General features: G+C 41.2%; 1 long non-coding RNA gene across 1 annotated transcript; it reads left to right on the forward strand.

Annotated features, from left to right (window-relative positions):
- The first annotated feature begins 15,471 nt into the window (after nucleotides 1-15,471).
- LOC140565400 (uncharacterized) lies at nucleotides 15,472-17,680 on the forward strand. Its single transcript, XR_011980588.1, has 5 exons — nucleotides 15,472-15,544; nucleotides 15,631-15,710; nucleotides 16,126-16,160; nucleotides 16,259-16,390; nucleotides 16,796-17,680. It is a non-coding gene; the product is annotated as an uncharacterized lncRNA (long non-coding RNA).
- Nucleotides 17,681-18,722: the final 1,042 nt, after the last annotated feature.

Here is an 18,722-nt window from a genome sequence, read left to right on the forward strand (position 1 = left end):
ACAGTTCACAGAATCAAGAAAAAGAGAACAGAAACATCCATACTGGAAGAACCCAAAAGAAACAAAATCCTAAAAACATAAACTAAAGCAACAAAACAGAATGAGAAAATGCACTGCAGCCTGAAACCAAACTAATGCTAATACACCACAAACACTATGAACATCAACATTGCTAGACAAGAAACAGAGCACACACAGGGATATAACGGCACAGGACACAAGACAGGGGCACTTGTTAGATGACCACATTTAAAAAAATATGATATTACTTAAAGTGGTCCACAGGGGTCCATTTTTGGTCCCCTTCTGTTCTCTCTGTTGTCACATGGGCATACTATAAACAAATAGGGCATCAGTTCTCATTCCTACGCAGGCTTACATATTTGTTCATCCTCATATTATTATTATTGTCAATATTTGTTATTATTATTACTGTTAAAATAACAATTATTATTCTAGGTCCATGCCAGCAAGGATATTTCTGCCAGAGTGGTTCTGCATATCCTGCCCCCCTAAACACATCAGGCACCCTAAGAAATGGACCATGCCCACAAGGCCACTTTTGCCCATCAGGCACTCTCAACCCTCTGCCTTGCCCTGCAGGCAGCATGCGTAATATGTCTGGTGCGTAAATATCAATAATCAACAATTTAACCTATTAGACAAATATGCTTACCCAATATTAATCAACTTCACAGGTGGTTATTCCATTGAGAGCTGCCTGCCCTGTCCAGCAGGGCATTACTGTGCTGGTGAGGGCCTAGATTCTCCCAGTGGTCCATGTGCTGCAGGCTTCTACTGTCCTGCAGACTTCTCCTCCACCACTCCCCATGCCTTCCTTTGCCCAAAGGTCATTTTGCAATTTCAGCCCTTTTCTTTGCTCATTTGAAATCAGAAGGTGGAGGCTTACTGTGTGTGTTTTTATCAGGGTCACTACTGTCCCTTGGGCTCTCCCTTGGCCTTGCCCTGCCCCACAGGACAATATCAACCCAACCCAGGCTTGGACAGCTGCATCCCATGCCGGCCAGGCTTTTATTGTGAGGAGGCCATAGTGGGAGACCCTTTGCCTTGCCCCCCTCACTCCTACTGCCCAGCAGGTATAATACAGCAGAGAGGGCTGTCAGTGTTATCCTTTAAAATGCCTGGAGTAATGTGAAATGACCATTCTTTGATTCTCTGTATATATACACAGCTACTATGGTTCCTCAGCCATGTCCCAATGGCACATACACACCTCTTGGTCTAGGAGGGTTGCAGGATGAGAAAGAATGTTTGAACTGCCCATCAGGAAGATTCTGCAGGTAATCTTATCTACTAATAATCTTTCTTTGCAAGTTAATTGTGCAAATACACAGTGAATAATTTAACTAGACCATAGAAAACACACACATCTTATATATTTCTTATAAATCAGTAGTTTTTCAACCAGTAGTGTTTGTACTTGGACCCCATTATTGCCACACAGGTTGTATTTCTGGTCTGAATGTTATTCAGAAAACCATCTCCTTTTTCTAGGGGTGGTCAGATCAAAGGGATGTGTGCTGCTGGCTATTTGTGCATCTCAGGCAGCTCAGACTTTACCCCACAGGGCCCGGCACTGGCCAACAGGAGCCAGTGTGAGTGGGGCAAGCAGTGTGCTGGACCCTGTCCTGCTGGTAGGTCATTCAGGATTCATTCTACTGTAAATTAAACTAAGCACTGGAAGTGACCCATAGTCACATAGTGACCATGACACACAATAACACAGGGGATTATTCTGAGGTTGAGTGAAATTTAGGGGCTTTTCACAGATAGCATGACAGTCTGGACAAAGTGAAAAAGTTGTAACACTATTTGTGCTGGCAGGATTCTATTGCCCTGAAGCCACAGAGCAACCTCAACCCTGCCCTGCTAATACATTAAAGGAAACCCCTGGTGGAAGCAGTATTCATGATTGTCTCCCATGCCCTCCTAAACACTGGTGCAAAAAGGGTAAGTTTTCGTTAGCAGTTAGGAAACTATTCATATGGATCTTCTCTCCATATTTTAGGATTTTGTGATGAACATTTCTCTGCCTCTACTCCAAATGTAGGTGATCCAGTGCTGTACATGTGTCCAGAGGGTCATTACTGTGATGGCATAGCTGATTATGAGTCTGAGGGTAGGCCCGGACCGAGAGAGTGCCCTCTCTTCACTTACAGGTCTACTCCTGGGGCAGGGAGCAAAGGAGACTGTCTTACGTGTCCACCTGGAACTCTCTGCAATGCCACAGGTCAGATTAATGTTAATGTCATTTATGTATATTAACATAATGGTCTCTGTTCAATCTGTCCACATTAAAATAAAATTGCACATAAGGGGTCAATAATGTGGAGGCAAAGTTAGTGAGGCATGGCCAAGTTAGCAGACTTTTCTGCTTTGGCCAAAACATTGCTGTGACAACTACTAGGAGTGTTTAAATTTTGCATGATATAGACAAAAATCTGTCTATTTGATCATCAATTGAGGAGGAAATTAATTTTTAACCTCTAAGGGGTGCACTGGCCAGGTTTGTAACAAATTATGTAGACTTGCACTTCGATAAAGTTCAGATTTTGGTTGATTATGTGTTCATTGTTGTCCCCCTGCATTGTTTCTTTCAGGCCTCACAGATTTCTCCAGTTTCCCCTGCCCATCTGGTCATTGGTGCAGTGGTACAAGCCTGCCAGTCCCCTGCCCTGGAGGCACCCTGAGGATACAACCAGGTGCAACTTCAGCCAGCCAGTGTGAGCCTTGTGCAGCTGGCAGTTACTGCCCTGACCCTCGTCTCACAGGCCAGTCTAACACTGCGGGTATTCCCTGTAGAGCCTCTTACCAATGCCCCACAGGTAAATACAGGCTTGGCCTGTGCTTCATGTTTACTAGATTTTACACTGTGTCAGAGTGTATTGGCACAATGGCCTTAATTGCCAACAGGTTCAGTGGAGGAGACCTTGTGCAGAGCAGGCTCATATTGCGGACCACAAACTGGAGAACCCACTCCATGCCCTGCTGGCTACTACTGCCCTGAAGGCTCGCACACCTACAACACACCAGAGCAAGTGTATGCCAGCATGTTGTATTGTGCATATTAACATGTGGGGTGAATCAAAAGTTAGGAAACACTTAAATATCTGTAAGTTGGTTTGATCATATCGTATTGTATGGTATAAAGGTAATGATGAGATCAATCCTATATAAAGTGTCTTACAGATATTTGTGTGGGTCATGACTTTGGAATCACACTATATGCCTATTCATGTTAGTAAATATACAAATATACAAAAAACATTTATGTTGATTTACTGTTTTTTGTTTTTTTTTTGCGGCAGCTGCATGTACCCATTTTATTGCCCAGCCAACAGCTCCACCATGCTATCCTGTGGTGGTGGTTTTATGCCTCGGAACATCACCGGCCTGAGAGTTTCTCAGAACACCAGCTGTGTCCAGTGTGAGGCAGGCACCTATCGACCCGGCCACTCGGCTCACCTCCGCTGTCTCACCTGCCCACCAGGCTACCTCTGCCCTTCTGGTCAGTCATTTAATAGAGAAGGAGAGAGCTAGTATTAATGTCTTAAAGCATTAACAATATTATACAGTATTATGTTGGTCCTTTGTAATGTATTTAATATGACTGAAAAGATTTTTGTCTTATAAAACATAAATTTAAAAATACCATTAGTTATAAATATGATCGCCTGTTCCACAGGTGCAGAGCACTATAGAGGTCAGGCCTGTCCAATGGGGTATGTTTGTCCACGGGGCTCTTCCAATCCTGTCCCATGTCCACCTGGTACCTATGGCAATCGCACAAATTCAGAGCTCATTGAGGAATGCCAGCCATGTCCTCCAGATACCTTCAACCACCTGAATGCTCAGAGAGCCTGTTTTCCCTGTGGAAGCTCCTCCACGTCTGACAAAGGTTACTCATAGTAGCATAAAAGTTGCTCCTACATGCTAAAACAATGACATGTTATTTGTCATGTTTCTTGTCAGCCCTTCAAAATTTACCATAATCTTTGGCAAAAGTACAATTATTTGTGAGACTAGTTTTACTGGAGCTTAGAAGTTAATGTATCCAACAAGTAATGAAAGCGATTAGACAACAACAAGGCCCTGTTCACACGTATCCAAATACCCTCTGCCTACAGCATTGTTTCTGTAAATCTATTTATCCATGTGAGAATGTAAAAATGGTGCTAAAACACTTGTCAGATGGAAGAAGCAGCGTATTGGCCAAAACAGACCTAAATACAGTGTAAAGCTGAAAGCTGTTCAAACTGCAGGTCTCCATGTAGGAAAAAGTTCAAAATCAGGGGGGAAATCTTTTTTAAGCTGCTGTGGCAATCTCACTGTGTTTTAATCGCCCACACACTGCTGATTGATCAGAGAAATGGTCATTTTGAAGCATTTTTCCAAATGTGAGTGCAGGACAATTTTTATTCAGTGTAATAAAAGAGTAAATTCTATCGTCAGTGGGCAACAACCATGCACAGGTTAACTTTGTGATATCAGCATTTTGGAAAAGCTATGTTTTGCCTGTCAACACGAAAACACTGAAAACAAAAAAAAAGTTCCCAAAAATTGGGAGGTCAAAACACATAGAAAAGGAAGGAGACATGTGGATGAGGCCTTAGTATCATACAACCTACATTCCTTGAGCATCACACATTCGCTTCTGTTTCACATATAGGCTTGTAAAAAACATGTAAACCTCAAGGAGAAAGATGTTTCCTGCCAATCTTACCATGGTTGATCACTACTTGTGTTCAGGGATGCCTTACCGTAGCTGTCTTGTGTAGGTGCATCCTCATGCATGTGTCTAGGTAAAAACCGGGTGTTCCAGCACTCTGACGGCTCCTGTTTGTGTAAAACGGGTTACGTGTTCTATAATGAACTGGACTTCAAGAGTTCCAGCACTGACAGTGATCTGGACTGTCAGCCTGAGGTAGGAGATCCGCACTCGCTTAAACTTAATAAATGTCAGTCTGCCATTTTCTAACACGATAATGTAAAGTCTGATGAAGGCATGTGTCCCCTACAGGTGAATAAACGCTGTGGAGTGGGTCAAGTTAGACTGGCTTCTTCCCAAGAATGCGTTCACCCCTCCACATACTCTTGCAATATTAGCTGTGGTTCTCAGGGGGGGAGTCTGCATGTAGGCCTGGGCATGTGAGTTCACTGCTATTGTTCTGAAGATGAATTATTTTCCCTTAAATAGCCTTACCAGTACAGTGCACAGTACTTGTTCCATAGTCTTTGTACTACTGGTTCCTGGCTTAGACCCATGCCTCTAGGAAAAACCTTTAATTGTTACAGAGTTAAGTTCTCATGACAGTGCTCATCAAACAGTGTCGATTAAAAATGAAGATGAGCAGTAAGGCTTGTAATACTGTATGTGGAGAGTGAAAAACAGAGTGTGTGGTTTTCCTACAGTTGTCATTGTGAGCGGTATGTATCGGCTGAGGAATTGTGTAACTCCTCCTGTGTGTCCACACTACCTGAGCTATCTGCCAGATTCGCTCAAGATGGACAGCTGCTGCTCAGGATCAAAGCTAAGGATGAAAGCAGGATGTGGAACAGGGTGAGCCTTGTGTGTGTGTGTGTGTGTGTGTGTGTGTGTGTGTGTGTGTGTGTGTGTGTGTGTGTGTGTGTGCATACTGTATTAATGTGTGTTGTATGGGTGAGTTTTACTTTAACCCCTTAAACTCCAGGGATCAGTATCTGAGACCATACTTACATCCCTTATTCATAAGTTCATAACTTGCATATTGATTACACAATAGTAACTACTACTGAATAATCTTGAAGGGACACTCCCCAGCTTGCCACAAACACTGATGGATGTTGTTATCTGATTGAATGTAGGTTGGGATGTTGAATGACAGTTGACATAGATGTTTTGTTGGTTTTAAGTTGTGATGTAACCAACATTCAACATCTAATATTAGAGTTTGATGTCAACCCACTGTTGACTTCCAACCAAAATTCAACGTCTGACTTTCTGACTAATTGACATCCAGTGTTTGCTGGGTCCATTTAAAATATGTGCAACATCTCTATCCAATGGCTTTTTGCAAGAGAGTTTGATAGGGACCAAATGACCAAACATGTACCTTGGATTTTAATCAGTATAATTTCTGACAAGCTTATGTCTTAATTAAGGTCAATACAGGCTAAAATTGAATTAGCCTGTTTAGCTCAGACCAATAATAATGCCTTTTACGATTAATTTAAGTCAGGACAGACTGACCCAATAATCAGTGTCCATAGGCATCACTGGGAAGGTATAAGGTGAAAATTTAAGGATGTGACTTTAGACTAGAATTCGAGCTGTAGGGCCCATGAGCTGGTTAGTGCACTTTTGGAGGTAAGAGCTTATAGACCAGAGGAGAAGCTAAAGTATCAGAGAGTTCCCCAGTGTAAGTAGACCATGTTGGGTACTATACAGAGAGAATATTAATTTACAAAAACTCATAAATATAAAATTGTGATGAAGCTGAAGCATATAATAGTGCTTAACATGACAAATAGCATTAAATATTACTTATTGCTCTGGAATGCCCCTTCAGCTACTGAAAACGCCCGCAGTGCCCTTTTGCTAATGTACTGTATCTTCTGACCTTTTTGTGAGGTATATCAATCTATTCTTTATCTTCCCTCTATTAAGAAAATGATAAATGTCCTGGGACCTGACAGCCATGTCAGCAGCATTGGAAAGATCCACTTTGTCCAGTTTTCCTCAGAAGGAGTGTTTGGTTGGATTTTAAAGGATCCTGTGTTTATTGACACCTTCTTGTCAGGTACCATCTGGAGATTTTTCATTGTTCAGTTCATGCACTGAAAGCTAGAGACCTTAATCTTAATTCATGGCTTTCTTTAGTTATAACAAAGTTGTGGGAATGTCAAGCTGCAAAGTTTCAGCTGCCAATTATATTTTCTATCAGAACCAATAGAAATCCTGGAGGGAGGTCGGAGGAAGAAAAGACAGAGCGATGAGATGGAGTTACTGACCTCTGGGCCTCTACCCCGCATTCCTAACCCTATAGCATGCCTCAACCCCAGTGATATGCTGATTTTTCTACTAGCCATCAACTACACTGGTAGGATATTTGCACAAAGAATCTCTTCTTCTGTACCTACGTAAGCGATATATGTAGTATAGTATGCTAATATAAATCTATTATTCATGATTCTAGACCGTCTCCTCAGCCACTTCCCTGTATATCAGAAGGACCATTTGTTCAGCAGTAATCTTGCCTGGGACTTTGGTGCGTTCAGGCGTCTGGAACGGCTTATCAAGCATTCACAGTTTAATTCCACCAGGTATACTTAGTGATTTATACACAAATGACTAAATATAATATATGCAAATGAGTGGGAAATATAGAAGTGATGGCGTTCCATCCAATGCCTTTGGGATGAGTGGTGTTTGTGAGTGTCATGCTGGCTAGGCGTTGCATGAAACTGGAAAGACTCGCAGAGTGGGAACAATGCCTTTATTAAAAAAGGCAGGGTAAACACAAAACAGGGAGTATAACCAAGGCAGGATAACACAAGGGTACAGCAATCTACAGATCAGAAAGATGAACCAAACCAAACAGGACTGGGCAAAAGAACAAACAGAGGACAGGGAGAAAACTGGGCTTGGGACCGAGGGGCTTAAACATGGACAGGACGGGAAAGGAAAACCAAAACCACTGAGCAATGCAAAGGAGGGGGACAAGGGAAATAAGGTAAACAGAAAACCATAAGCAGAGCAGGGTGTAAAACAGGACAGGGAAAGACAAAGAAACCAAAACTCAAAGCAGAGCTACAGTAGAACTAGAAACAAAAAGCAAAACCAAGCTTCAAACTGGCTGGGCCAAAACAAAAGAAATGAAGTTTAATGAACTTGATGAACCTTTCCTGGAAGAGAGCTTCAGTAAAATAAATGATGAATAACCTGAATATTAAAATACCTTTGATTTCAGAAAATAACATTAAATAAAAAGATGTATACAGCATTTGTATGTAAATTAATATTTTATTCTTGTGTGGAAAAAATAGTAGTAACCTACAATAGGAAACAATAATTGATGAATATATATATATATATATATATATATATATATATATATATATATATATATACAGTGAGTCCAAGAAGTATTTGATCCCTTGCTGATTTTCTTTGTTTGCCCACTAATAAAGACACTATCCTTCTGCACTTTTAATGGTAGATATATTCTAACATGGAGAGACAGAATATCAAGACAAAAATCCAGAATATAATTTTAAAGAATATATTTTAATTAATTTGTATTTCAATGAGGAAAATAAGTATTTGATCCCTCTTGCCAAACACACTCAATACTTAGTGGCAAAGCCTTTGTTTGCAAGCACAGCGGTGAGACGTTTGTTGTAGTTAACCACAAGTTTAGCACACACACCAGGGGGAATTTTGGCCCACTCTTCTTTGCAGATCCTCTCTAAATCATGAAGGTTGGTGGGCTGTCGCTTGGCAACTCTGACCTTCAGCTCCCTCCATAGATTTTCGATCGGATTGAGGTCTGGCGACTGGCTGGGCCACTCCATGACCTTAATGTGATTTTTCTTGAGCCAATCCTTTGTTGCCTTTGCTGTATGTTTAGGGTCGTTATCATGTTGGAAGACCCAACCACGGCCCATTTTCAGATCCCTGGCAGAGGGGAGGAGGTTGTCCCTCAGGATTGTGCGGTACATGGCTCCATCCATCTTCCCAGTGATGCGGTGAAGTAGCCCTGTACCCTTGGCAGAGAAACACCCCCAAAACATTATGCTTCCACCTCCATGCTTGACGGTGGGCACAGTGTTCTTGGGGTCATAGGCAGCATTTTTCTTCCTCCACACATGGCGGGTGGAGTTGAGGCCAAAAAGTTCAATTTTGGTCTCGTCTGACCACAAAACCTTCTCCCAATAACTTGGTTCATCTTTCAAATGATCATTGGCATACTTGAGGCGCGCCTCCACATGTGCTCTCTTCAGCAGGGGTACCTTTCGGGCACTGCAGGATGTGAATCCATTGTTGCGCAAAGTGTTGCCAATTGTTTCCTTGCAAACTGTGGTCCCAGCTGCCTTCAGGTCATTTGCTAACTCCTGCCGAGTGGTTGCAGGACGATTTCTGACTGTTCTCAGCATCATTGCCACCCCACGAGGCGAAATCTTCTTTGGAGCACCGGGCCGAGGTCTGTTGATTGTCATGTTATACTCTTTAAACTTTCTGATAATTGCACCAATAGTTGTTACTTTCACATCCAACACCTTACTAATCTTTTTGTAGCCCATTCCAGCTTTGTGAAGGTCAACAATTCTGACTCTGAGGTCCTGTGACAGCTCTTTGGTTTTACCCATGTTGGAGACTTGAAATCTGTGTGATCTGTCTGATTCTGTGGACAGGTGTTTTTCACACAAGTGATTAGTGAGAACAGGTGGCTTCAGGTCAGGTAACAAGTTGATTGGGAGTGTCTAACTGGTCTGTAAAAGCCAGAACTGCTAATGAATACTAAGGGATCAAATACTTATTTCACTCCATGAAATACAAATCAATTAATATATATTCCTTAGATTTATTTTCTGGATTTTCTTTTTAATATTCTGTCTCTCCATGTAAGAATACATCTACCATTAAAAGTATAGAATGATCATGTCTTTATTAGTGGGCCAACGAAGAAAATCAGCAAGGGATCAAATACTTCTTGGACTCACTGTATATACATATATATAAACATAAGATAATGATATAACTGACTGACATCCAATCACATTCTTTATTTGATTATTTAGTTTATACCTGTTTACACAACTATTTTATTTAATCAAAATATTTTTGTAATTGTTCTAAATCTACATTATTATGGTAAATGAACACAGTAAATTTGCCAGTGTTAAATCAACACTCCTACTGATGAAGCATACAGTATAACATAAGACAATGCTAACAACCAGTAACCACCAGCTTTTTCAGACTAATATGAGACAGTTACAATCCCTGATGTCATTACGGTGGCACTAGCAGTCCCTGTCTTTCCCAGATTTGCGCATGTGTTTACGGAGCCGGGAAAGTACGTATTTCTGGATAGCGCAGTGCAGGACTGGAGTCTAATAGTGGTGGTCAAAGATGAGGGCACAGAGTGTGACCCCACCGCAGCTGTCTTCCAGCCCACCTCTCCGGCACAGCTGGTTCGACACGGAGTCATCAAGCAACAGCGCCTCAACCTTCTGCCGGACTGGAGCGCTATCATAGGTATGGGGTTACTTGATCACACTAATTTTAGCATTCAGCTGGAGCATTATAATAATGGAGCATATAATGGAGCATTCAACTCCTGATACAAAGAAATGCACATAAATCATATGATAAATGATATTATATTATTACATACAAATGATATTATTATACATATAAATGGAATGTATTGTGTGTGTTATCAGTACATTTTTATTTTTTTTTGCCTGGGCTGTAATAATTAGCCATAATAAGCACCTAACAATCTTCATTGTTGGCTCATAGCATCACTATAGCCTATGTTGTGGCACAGTGTGTTTATATTAGGCCACCATATTAGGGTACAGAAATGGGGTCGTTGCAACACCTCTGAAGCAGCTTGGCTAGCGGCCTTTCCAAAGGGCACAATAATAGTGGCCAGGAGAACACTTATAATGAGGTAAACAAAGGATCTACATAGCGCTGTAATCTTGATCTGACCCGGCTGGCTGTTTTTATCCACAGGGGTCTTGGTTCTACTAGTGTTACTGATAGTCGTGTTGACTGTCTCTGCCTTGCTCCTGAGGCCTAATCGGGCCTCACTCATTGCTCAAGGCAGGCCTAAGCCGAAATGGCGCAGCTTGGGGGAACCCAGTGTTCCTGTGGAGTATATTTACAATGGAGACTGGTAAGGTGGCAACCAGAGCGTTGTTAGTCAAAATAAATCATATTACCCTGCATATTAATTCTTTGGGGAACTGAATGGTTTGTTTTTGTTGCTCTGTTTAACGGACAGCAGTGGGCAGCTCGGGTTCCGGGGAGTAGGTGAAGGTGCAGAAGCAGAAGAACCTTCTGTTTGCAAAGGTGACTTGTATGTAGTTACAGCACATATAATTTACACTGACTGTGACTTTCCAAATGGGGAGCAGTACAACAACGGCCAAAAGTCTGAAGTTCAAAAACCTGAAATCAATAAGATTAACCAGAATGGTGGCAGATAATTATATAAAATGTTTTTAATAGACTCATCCTGAGCAACTTCAAACATGTAGGAAGTGAATATTGAATAGAGGTGTAGATGATTCTAAAAATAATGGTTTGAGGTATTATAAATATATATATATATTCTAATATGTTATGTTTAAAAAGTGACAATCACATTTCATCATATAACTGCATATTTATTGTATTTAGTTTTTCACTTACAGTATTTACATCTGCTGTAAATATAATAAAAACATCAATATGAACAGGTTTACCCTTTTTTTATTAGTTTTACTATTTCCCACTTTTCAGAATAATAGCAAAACACATGAAAATAATTTGGGAATGTTACAAAAGTTCAACAAATCTTATGTTAAACTATATCTCATTTATTATTATTACTATATTTTATTATTTAAAATACCTATTTCTGCTCTATCTGGGTGAGTAGGATGGACTTCCCCTCCCTCATCACTCAGCGTAATGCTACCCAGGTTGTGCATGATATAAGCTGATATTACAAGTAGCAGTTAGTGTTCTTCTTCAGTCTTCCAGTCTTCTACTCAGAGTTTAGATTTCCAATAATATTGTATTAGCGGCAGTACATACTAGCCTTCACTCTTCCAGTACTGGTAGCATTATGAAGGGTAATGGTTAAATTGGGGAGAAAATGAGAAAACAATTTAACACCACTAACCAGATATACTTCAGATTCTTCAAAGTAGATTTTTCTTGGAAATAAACTAATCCATTAGCATCCAAATTGCTATGTATTTTTCTTTTACAAAATAAGCATTTAAACATAATTCTTTTGATGCCTTTATATATTGGAAAACACCAAACATTAAATCAAGTGGGTCCAAACTTGTCACTGGTTTAGCTGGATAGAAGTGTACACTCACTGATAAAGTCTTTCTTCTTTCTAATATGTCTTAAATAAAACCAACACTGAAGGATACAAGAGTGCACTGTTTGAGCTGGAAGAGTTCAATGTAAAAACTCTATACGACAAATTAGAGGACCAGAATTTACACCTGGCATCGCAGCTGGCAAAGCATCGCAAAGACACGCAGGAGTTCTACAGGAATATGTGTCAGCAGACCGATGCTCTGCGGGTGAGAGACGAGGCGCCTGAGATTCATTCCTCAGTGCCATCTGAAACTAATTGCATCATGCTATCATTGTTAATGGAATTGCTTTTTAACAGCTTGGTGCTTCTTTAGGACGCCTTGGAGAATATGGAGCCTTCAAAGCTGATCCAGTGGAAGAAGATTATAGCCAGTAATGCGCAGGATAAACAAGAATCCTTTCAAGGTGGTTTTTGAAAACAAAATGTCCTACATTTACAAGAAAAACTAATGTAAAATACTGTGTATCATCTCTGTCAACCAAATACCTTGTATCCCAAACATTTTACAGGAGAAGGAAGAAACCTTCTCAACTTTTGATGGACATCAATCAAAAAAGATTTTATTCCAATTCATTTTGAAACGTTTCTATTGGTCCATTTATCAGGAAATGATTCACATTATGTCAAAAAAATTGCATGATGGCACAGCATGACATTGTATAAAAACTAACTATGGCAGTGGAGCCGTGGATGGGCCTGATGGATGCAGTGCACAGATCTTTGGAGGCAGTGCTGTGCAGGTTGAATGGAGAGGTCTATCAGCAGCAAGACAGCACAGTGACCAGCAGCCACAGAGACACCAGAGACAGTGAACTCCACACAGGATACACTCAGGTGACCCATTCAGCAGCATTGTTCACTTTTGTTCAACAGACCTTTCTAAATAATGTGTGCAAACCAGCATATGTCAATGATCTGCCGTAGATTTCGTCAGCTAATATGAGTGAACTGAAAGCAAGGCCTGACACAGAGGCAGCTTCTGCTGATCCAGGTAGGGGACAACATGTACATCTAATTGTCCTGCATCCTGCATTTATCTTAGTTTGCTGACTATATGTGATTTGTGTTGTGTTTGTTGGATGTGTCTCAGTGCCTCAGTCAAGCACAGCTCCCTGTATGAGCGAGGACGACCTGGCCAGGCTTGTGGCCCTGACCCCACTCACCAAAACTCTACAGGACATTCAGCAGTCTCTGCAAGCACTCAGTGACAGGTCCCAAGCAGAAGAAGAACCCATAAGTATGCCCCTGAGCATAGCTGGGAATGTTGCTAGAGTCATATGGGCATATCTCTGATCTTTTCCGTATAATCATTCACTGGTCACTTATCTAATACAGTGCTTTGACAAAATATTTGCTCCAAAAAGTGCAGAAATGCTCACCTCACATTTGCACACAGAACTTTTTGAAGACATGGGTATTGCTACATCTGGCATAAGTCTAAGGACACATTATATCATGAGAACATTAAACCAACATGGTAGTATGATGGTCCTGGACAACTTGTCATAATTGATGGAATCATGAATTCTGTTCTCCATTAGAAAGAAAGGGGAATGTCCATCCATCAATTCATGACCTAAAGCTCAAGCGCAATTGGGTTATGCAGCAGGGCAATGATCCAAAGCATACAAACAAGTCCACCACTGAATGGCTCAAAAGAAACACAATTAAGGTTTTAAGTGGCTAAGTCTAAATCCTGACTTGAGTCCCATTGAGATGCTGCAGCAAAACCAGACTTTTTAGCACAGGTGATATGGGCTTTGAACAAATCTTTATCTTCAATTATTAGAATGATCATTTAAAAGCTATATTGTGTGTTTACTCATGTTGCCTTGTCCTTATATTTAATGAGTTGGATGATCTAAAACATTTAATAATGACAAATATTAAAAAATAGAAGACATTAGGAGTGGACAAATACTTTTCACAGCACTGTAGATCCACTTTAATTAAAGACCACCCATCTATTGAGACTGTTGTATTATACAACATGTTTTTTTGAATTTCCGGTTTATCTCACCTGATATATTCATACTAATAGTTGTGGTGAACCTAAAGCTCTGTGATGTGTGTCTGCTCTTTTCCCCTCCAGCATTTTCTGAGGACACAGCAGAGAGGCAGCAAGCGCACCTGATCCCCGTTGCCCTTGACAACCTCTCTCCACGGAGCTTTGCAGTCTTCCTGTTTGGTTGCCATGTTGTGAGGCTGCTGAACAGAGCCTGCACCTTCCCTGCTGTTATGCTGCTGCTGGCTAAATCGCTCCCAGTCACACACACCGATTCTCTGCTGGCCTACTGTAACAAGGAGTTTTACTATGATGCATCAAACCAAATCCTGTACATCCTAGAGAGCAAACTTCAAAACGCTGGCCAGTTCATCTCCATTCTTTTACATGCTATGGCTTACATTAGTTCAGGTAAATAGAATTCCACGAATCACAAGTAATTGCTTTGAATAAAAAAAAAGACCCTTTATGGAGCCCCTGAAGGATACAAGAGATACAAATAAGGTCTTATTACAACAGTATACAATGATATACTGTAGGTCAGTGGCCTTCCACCCTGCTCCTGGAAAGCTACCTTCCTGCAGACGTTGAATCCAACCCTAATCGGCCCCACCAGATCCAACTGATTACCTAATTACTGCTCTCAGAAGTTCTTGACAGCCTGAATGGAGTGTGCTAGATTTGGGTTGAAGTTGAAACCTGCATGAAAACAGTTCCCCAGGAGGAGGGCTGGAGGCCTTTGCTGTAGGTTGATGCAGCTCTAGTGAAATTAATCTGTATTAGGAAACTCATTGCTGACTTGTCTTCAAAGCTAATGCAATGTTTCCAGGCTCTGCTCCTCAAGACTTCATCAAAGCCCTCCACCTGGCTATATCTGCCCTGAGCATGCAGTTATTCCATCTTTCCTTTACTCAGGAGCAAGAGATGGCAAAGGTATGCGCATTAGCTGTATCTGTGCACATTGTAAACTTACCTGAAAACCTTGCAGAGATACAAATTCCAGATGTTTGGTTTCAGATAGACGAAGAGGGCTCACAGCTCACATTTGGAACGTTAGTGGAGGACTTCCTCAGTGTTAAAGTTCCTACTGAAACTCAATTCACCCCGACTCTACTGGCAGAAAGGTTTGTTCTTAACACTATTTGCATATATACTAACTCATTGTCCACTTTATTAGAAACACCTACCCCATAGGTGAACCACTTATCAGTGCTTGTAATTGAACAGTATAAGTGTAGAATTATAGACTGTGTCTGTGGCCAGGCACAAAAGTAACACTACCATGGTAGTGGGTGTGTGATGCTAGTACAAACTGGTCCACCACCCACTATGTGGTCATAACTGACCATCGATGGAGGGATAGAGGATGGCAAACATAAATCATGCATCAATAGATGGTCTAGAGTCTCTGTACAACAACAAGGTGGGTCTAACAGCAATATGTTTTTTAATAGAATGCTTGAATACATGAATAATTGTGCATATGCTCATCTTCTTCACTGATTATAGGCTCCAGAAGTTCAAATACTTCAAGCTGGAGCAGCTCCTCCAAGAACTGAAGCCACCTGCAGCAAACAGATCCACAGAAAGTAAGACATGCTAGCTAATTATAGATACAGTAGAGAGACACATCTCATTAAAATGATTTTACATATATTTTCTGTGAGGTTCACTTGATATTTATGATATCTGTGTGGTGTTAGTGCCCCAAAACAATGGTATTTTTTTACATGATGATTTTCAAACATTGTTAATGTAAATGTAAATGACCTCTCTTCCTATTGGGTGAGGCTAAACTGTCTTTATTTTGGGATAATTATCTCAAGATATCTCGAGATTATCTTGGAATAATTATGTACAATTATGTATCTTTAGGTAATCATATTATCATATTATCTTATTTTAATTTATTTATATAAATTATGGAAATGCATTTTTTGTTATATTGGCCCTTTAAAATGTGCTTCGCAATCAGGTAATATTTTTAATTGTTCATTTTTTCAGGTTCTGGACAAAAGAGCCCCAAAGTCCCAGTGCAGGTAAGGCTCTTGCTGAACAGACTAAATCACATGCTTTATGTAATAATGACCCCCCCACCTTCCTGTGTCTCACTGGGCGGCTGATGTATTTGCTTTAGATGCTTTGTGTGGAGCAGGAAATCGAGCACCTTAATGAGGTTTACCAGCAGCTTAGCTCTCAGCTGCACAGCAAAACACACACACACAGCTCACTGGAGCAGAGCCAGACGCAGCTCAACAAAGGCCTACAGGTAATCAGCTACCATTCTTCTAATATGCCTCCGTTTCACCTTGACTGGAGTGTGGTGTGCGTAGCTGTGACCCTGCTCTGGGTCAGCCAGTAACCCAGAATCCTTCTATTCACGTCTTTCTCACAGGAGGTTTGCTGATGAGGCTATTTTTGGACTGTAATGTCAGCTGGGTGTTGATGATTCGTCAAGCTTCTCTCTCTCGCTCTGTTTGCACTCGATTCTTTGCTTGCTCTTGTTCTCTCACTCTCTCCTCACCCTCTCTTTTTTTTGTATTTTTTTTTCTCACTCATTTAATGTCTTCTGTTGGCCTTTCTCCAAACTGACATTCACTCACTCTGTCTTTTCTTATATCCTCTCTCTCTTTCCCTCTCTCTCTCTCTCTCTCTCTCTCTCTCTCTGACTCAGGAGCAGGTGTTGATGTTGAAGCTTCAGCAGTGCACAGTAGAGCAGAGGCTGAAGGAGATGAGAGAGCGGCTGAGTAAATTCAGCTCGGAGAGGGAGAGAGCTGAGCAAAATGAACAGAGCGAGCCTCAAAGCACACAGCCGACACATAAAGACTGCCAGGCCTTCGGCAAACACACACTGTTAAACAATGGAGCAGATAACCAGACAGCAGCCACAGAGCAGCTCCCTGGCAAGAAACAACACAGCAAACATATGGATGACGTTGCTTTGGAGAAAATGATGTGATGGCCTGGGGCAGATACACTGTCCCTGTATTGTTCACCCTTTCTACTCTCCCAATATATCAATTACGTCTTATATATATATGATCTATATTATCACCAGTTTTGTTGTTTTTCAATTTTTCACATAATTTGAATATGGCAGTCAGGATGTCATGTTGCAGTGGTGGGTCAGCAGTTAGAGCACTGGGTTATTGATGACACAGTGGTGGCTTTGATGGGTGGGTTTGCTAAGCTGCCACTGCTGAGACCTTGAGCAAGGCCTTTAGGTCTCTGGGCACCACAGTAAAGGCTTCCCACCGCTCCGGGCACGTGTGTTCACTGTCACTGTGTGTGTTTGATCACTAGTGTGTATGTGTGTGTGTTCACTGCACGGATGGGTTAAATTCCACCTGTGTCAGACAGTAATGGTGACTTTATTATAATAAATGGTCCAATAGAAGTGCTGGAATAAACTCCTTATTACACACTTAGGTGTATAACTCAGTTACTACAGGGGCTTCTGTACAATCTGGTGGGGCTCTTCATTGGTAGAAGTTTGTTTTCTGGCCCACCTGCGGTCTATAGGCTGCCTAAAGGGTTAAGCATCTGCAAAAATGAAATGTCTGAGCATATATGTTTATATTTATTGAATAAATACTAATAAACAATACATTGTAATTGTAATGTGTGTGAGTCTGTGATAGCTTTACTATTCCCTAAGCTCTCATTGAGAAAGTTGAGTATTTACAGTGACCATCCAGCACCTAGTTTATCTAGTCATCCCTTCATTAAAGTAAATAAGTTGAGCTGCTGGTGGAACTGCACACATCCATACAATAGCTGCGGGTCACAGATTAGTCCAAATATTTTGTTTGTACCCATATAGTGAGTGTACAATAAGAAATGTGATACCCGCAGGTGTTTAACCCCTGTTTTTTTGGTGCTCACCCAACCAAGCAATAACTATCATCAACAAAGGGTTTATTACATTGATTCAGATGTTAATGATTATTTCTAGAGTTAAACATTAATGCCTGAAACAGCTGTCGCTCTAAAAAGCTCTATGCTAGTAAAAAAGGCCTGGCGAATAAAAACATGCCACTGCTTTTCTTTCACGGGTCAGCATTCATTCCCCTGTGGCTCTTCTGCTGTATTTAATCAACACATTCAAGTGAGAGGAGAGAACAGATGCCCTAACGCTTACTTCACTATTCTCATACCCCTGGTACTCATATCATCACACAACTCTTCACAACATCAAAGTTCTGGTCTACAACAGCACTATCCACTCAATGCTCACTCTTACAAGCACAAGTACAGGAGCCAAAATATCTAACAAAATATGCACAGGCACCAATATACCCAATTACAAGTACTTACTGAGCACTGGCTTGAATCAAGCACCCAAATATGGATAGGATTCACTCATGACTGACAGACTGATATTTTATCTTTGTGGTGTCCAATGGAGCCACTCCAGGCTGTAATCTACAGCAGTGCGTGCTGTGTACTCATTAAGCTGGTCCCCAGAGGCAGACTGATGCTAGAAGGGGAGTATTCCTCCAGGGCAGTAGACTGAGGACAGATTGGGAAGGGTCAGCTGTAGTAATCTTCACTCTCTGTATCAGCTCTCCATCCCTGCACCATGGGCCGTTTCTGAAGTG

This window comes from Salminus brasiliensis, chromosome 11 (genome assembly GCF_030463535.1).
Source record: "Salminus brasiliensis chromosome 11, fSalBra1.hap2, whole genome shotgun sequence".
Lineage (NCBI taxonomy): Eukaryota > Metazoa > Chordata > Actinopteri > Characiformes > Bryconidae > Salminus > Salminus brasiliensis.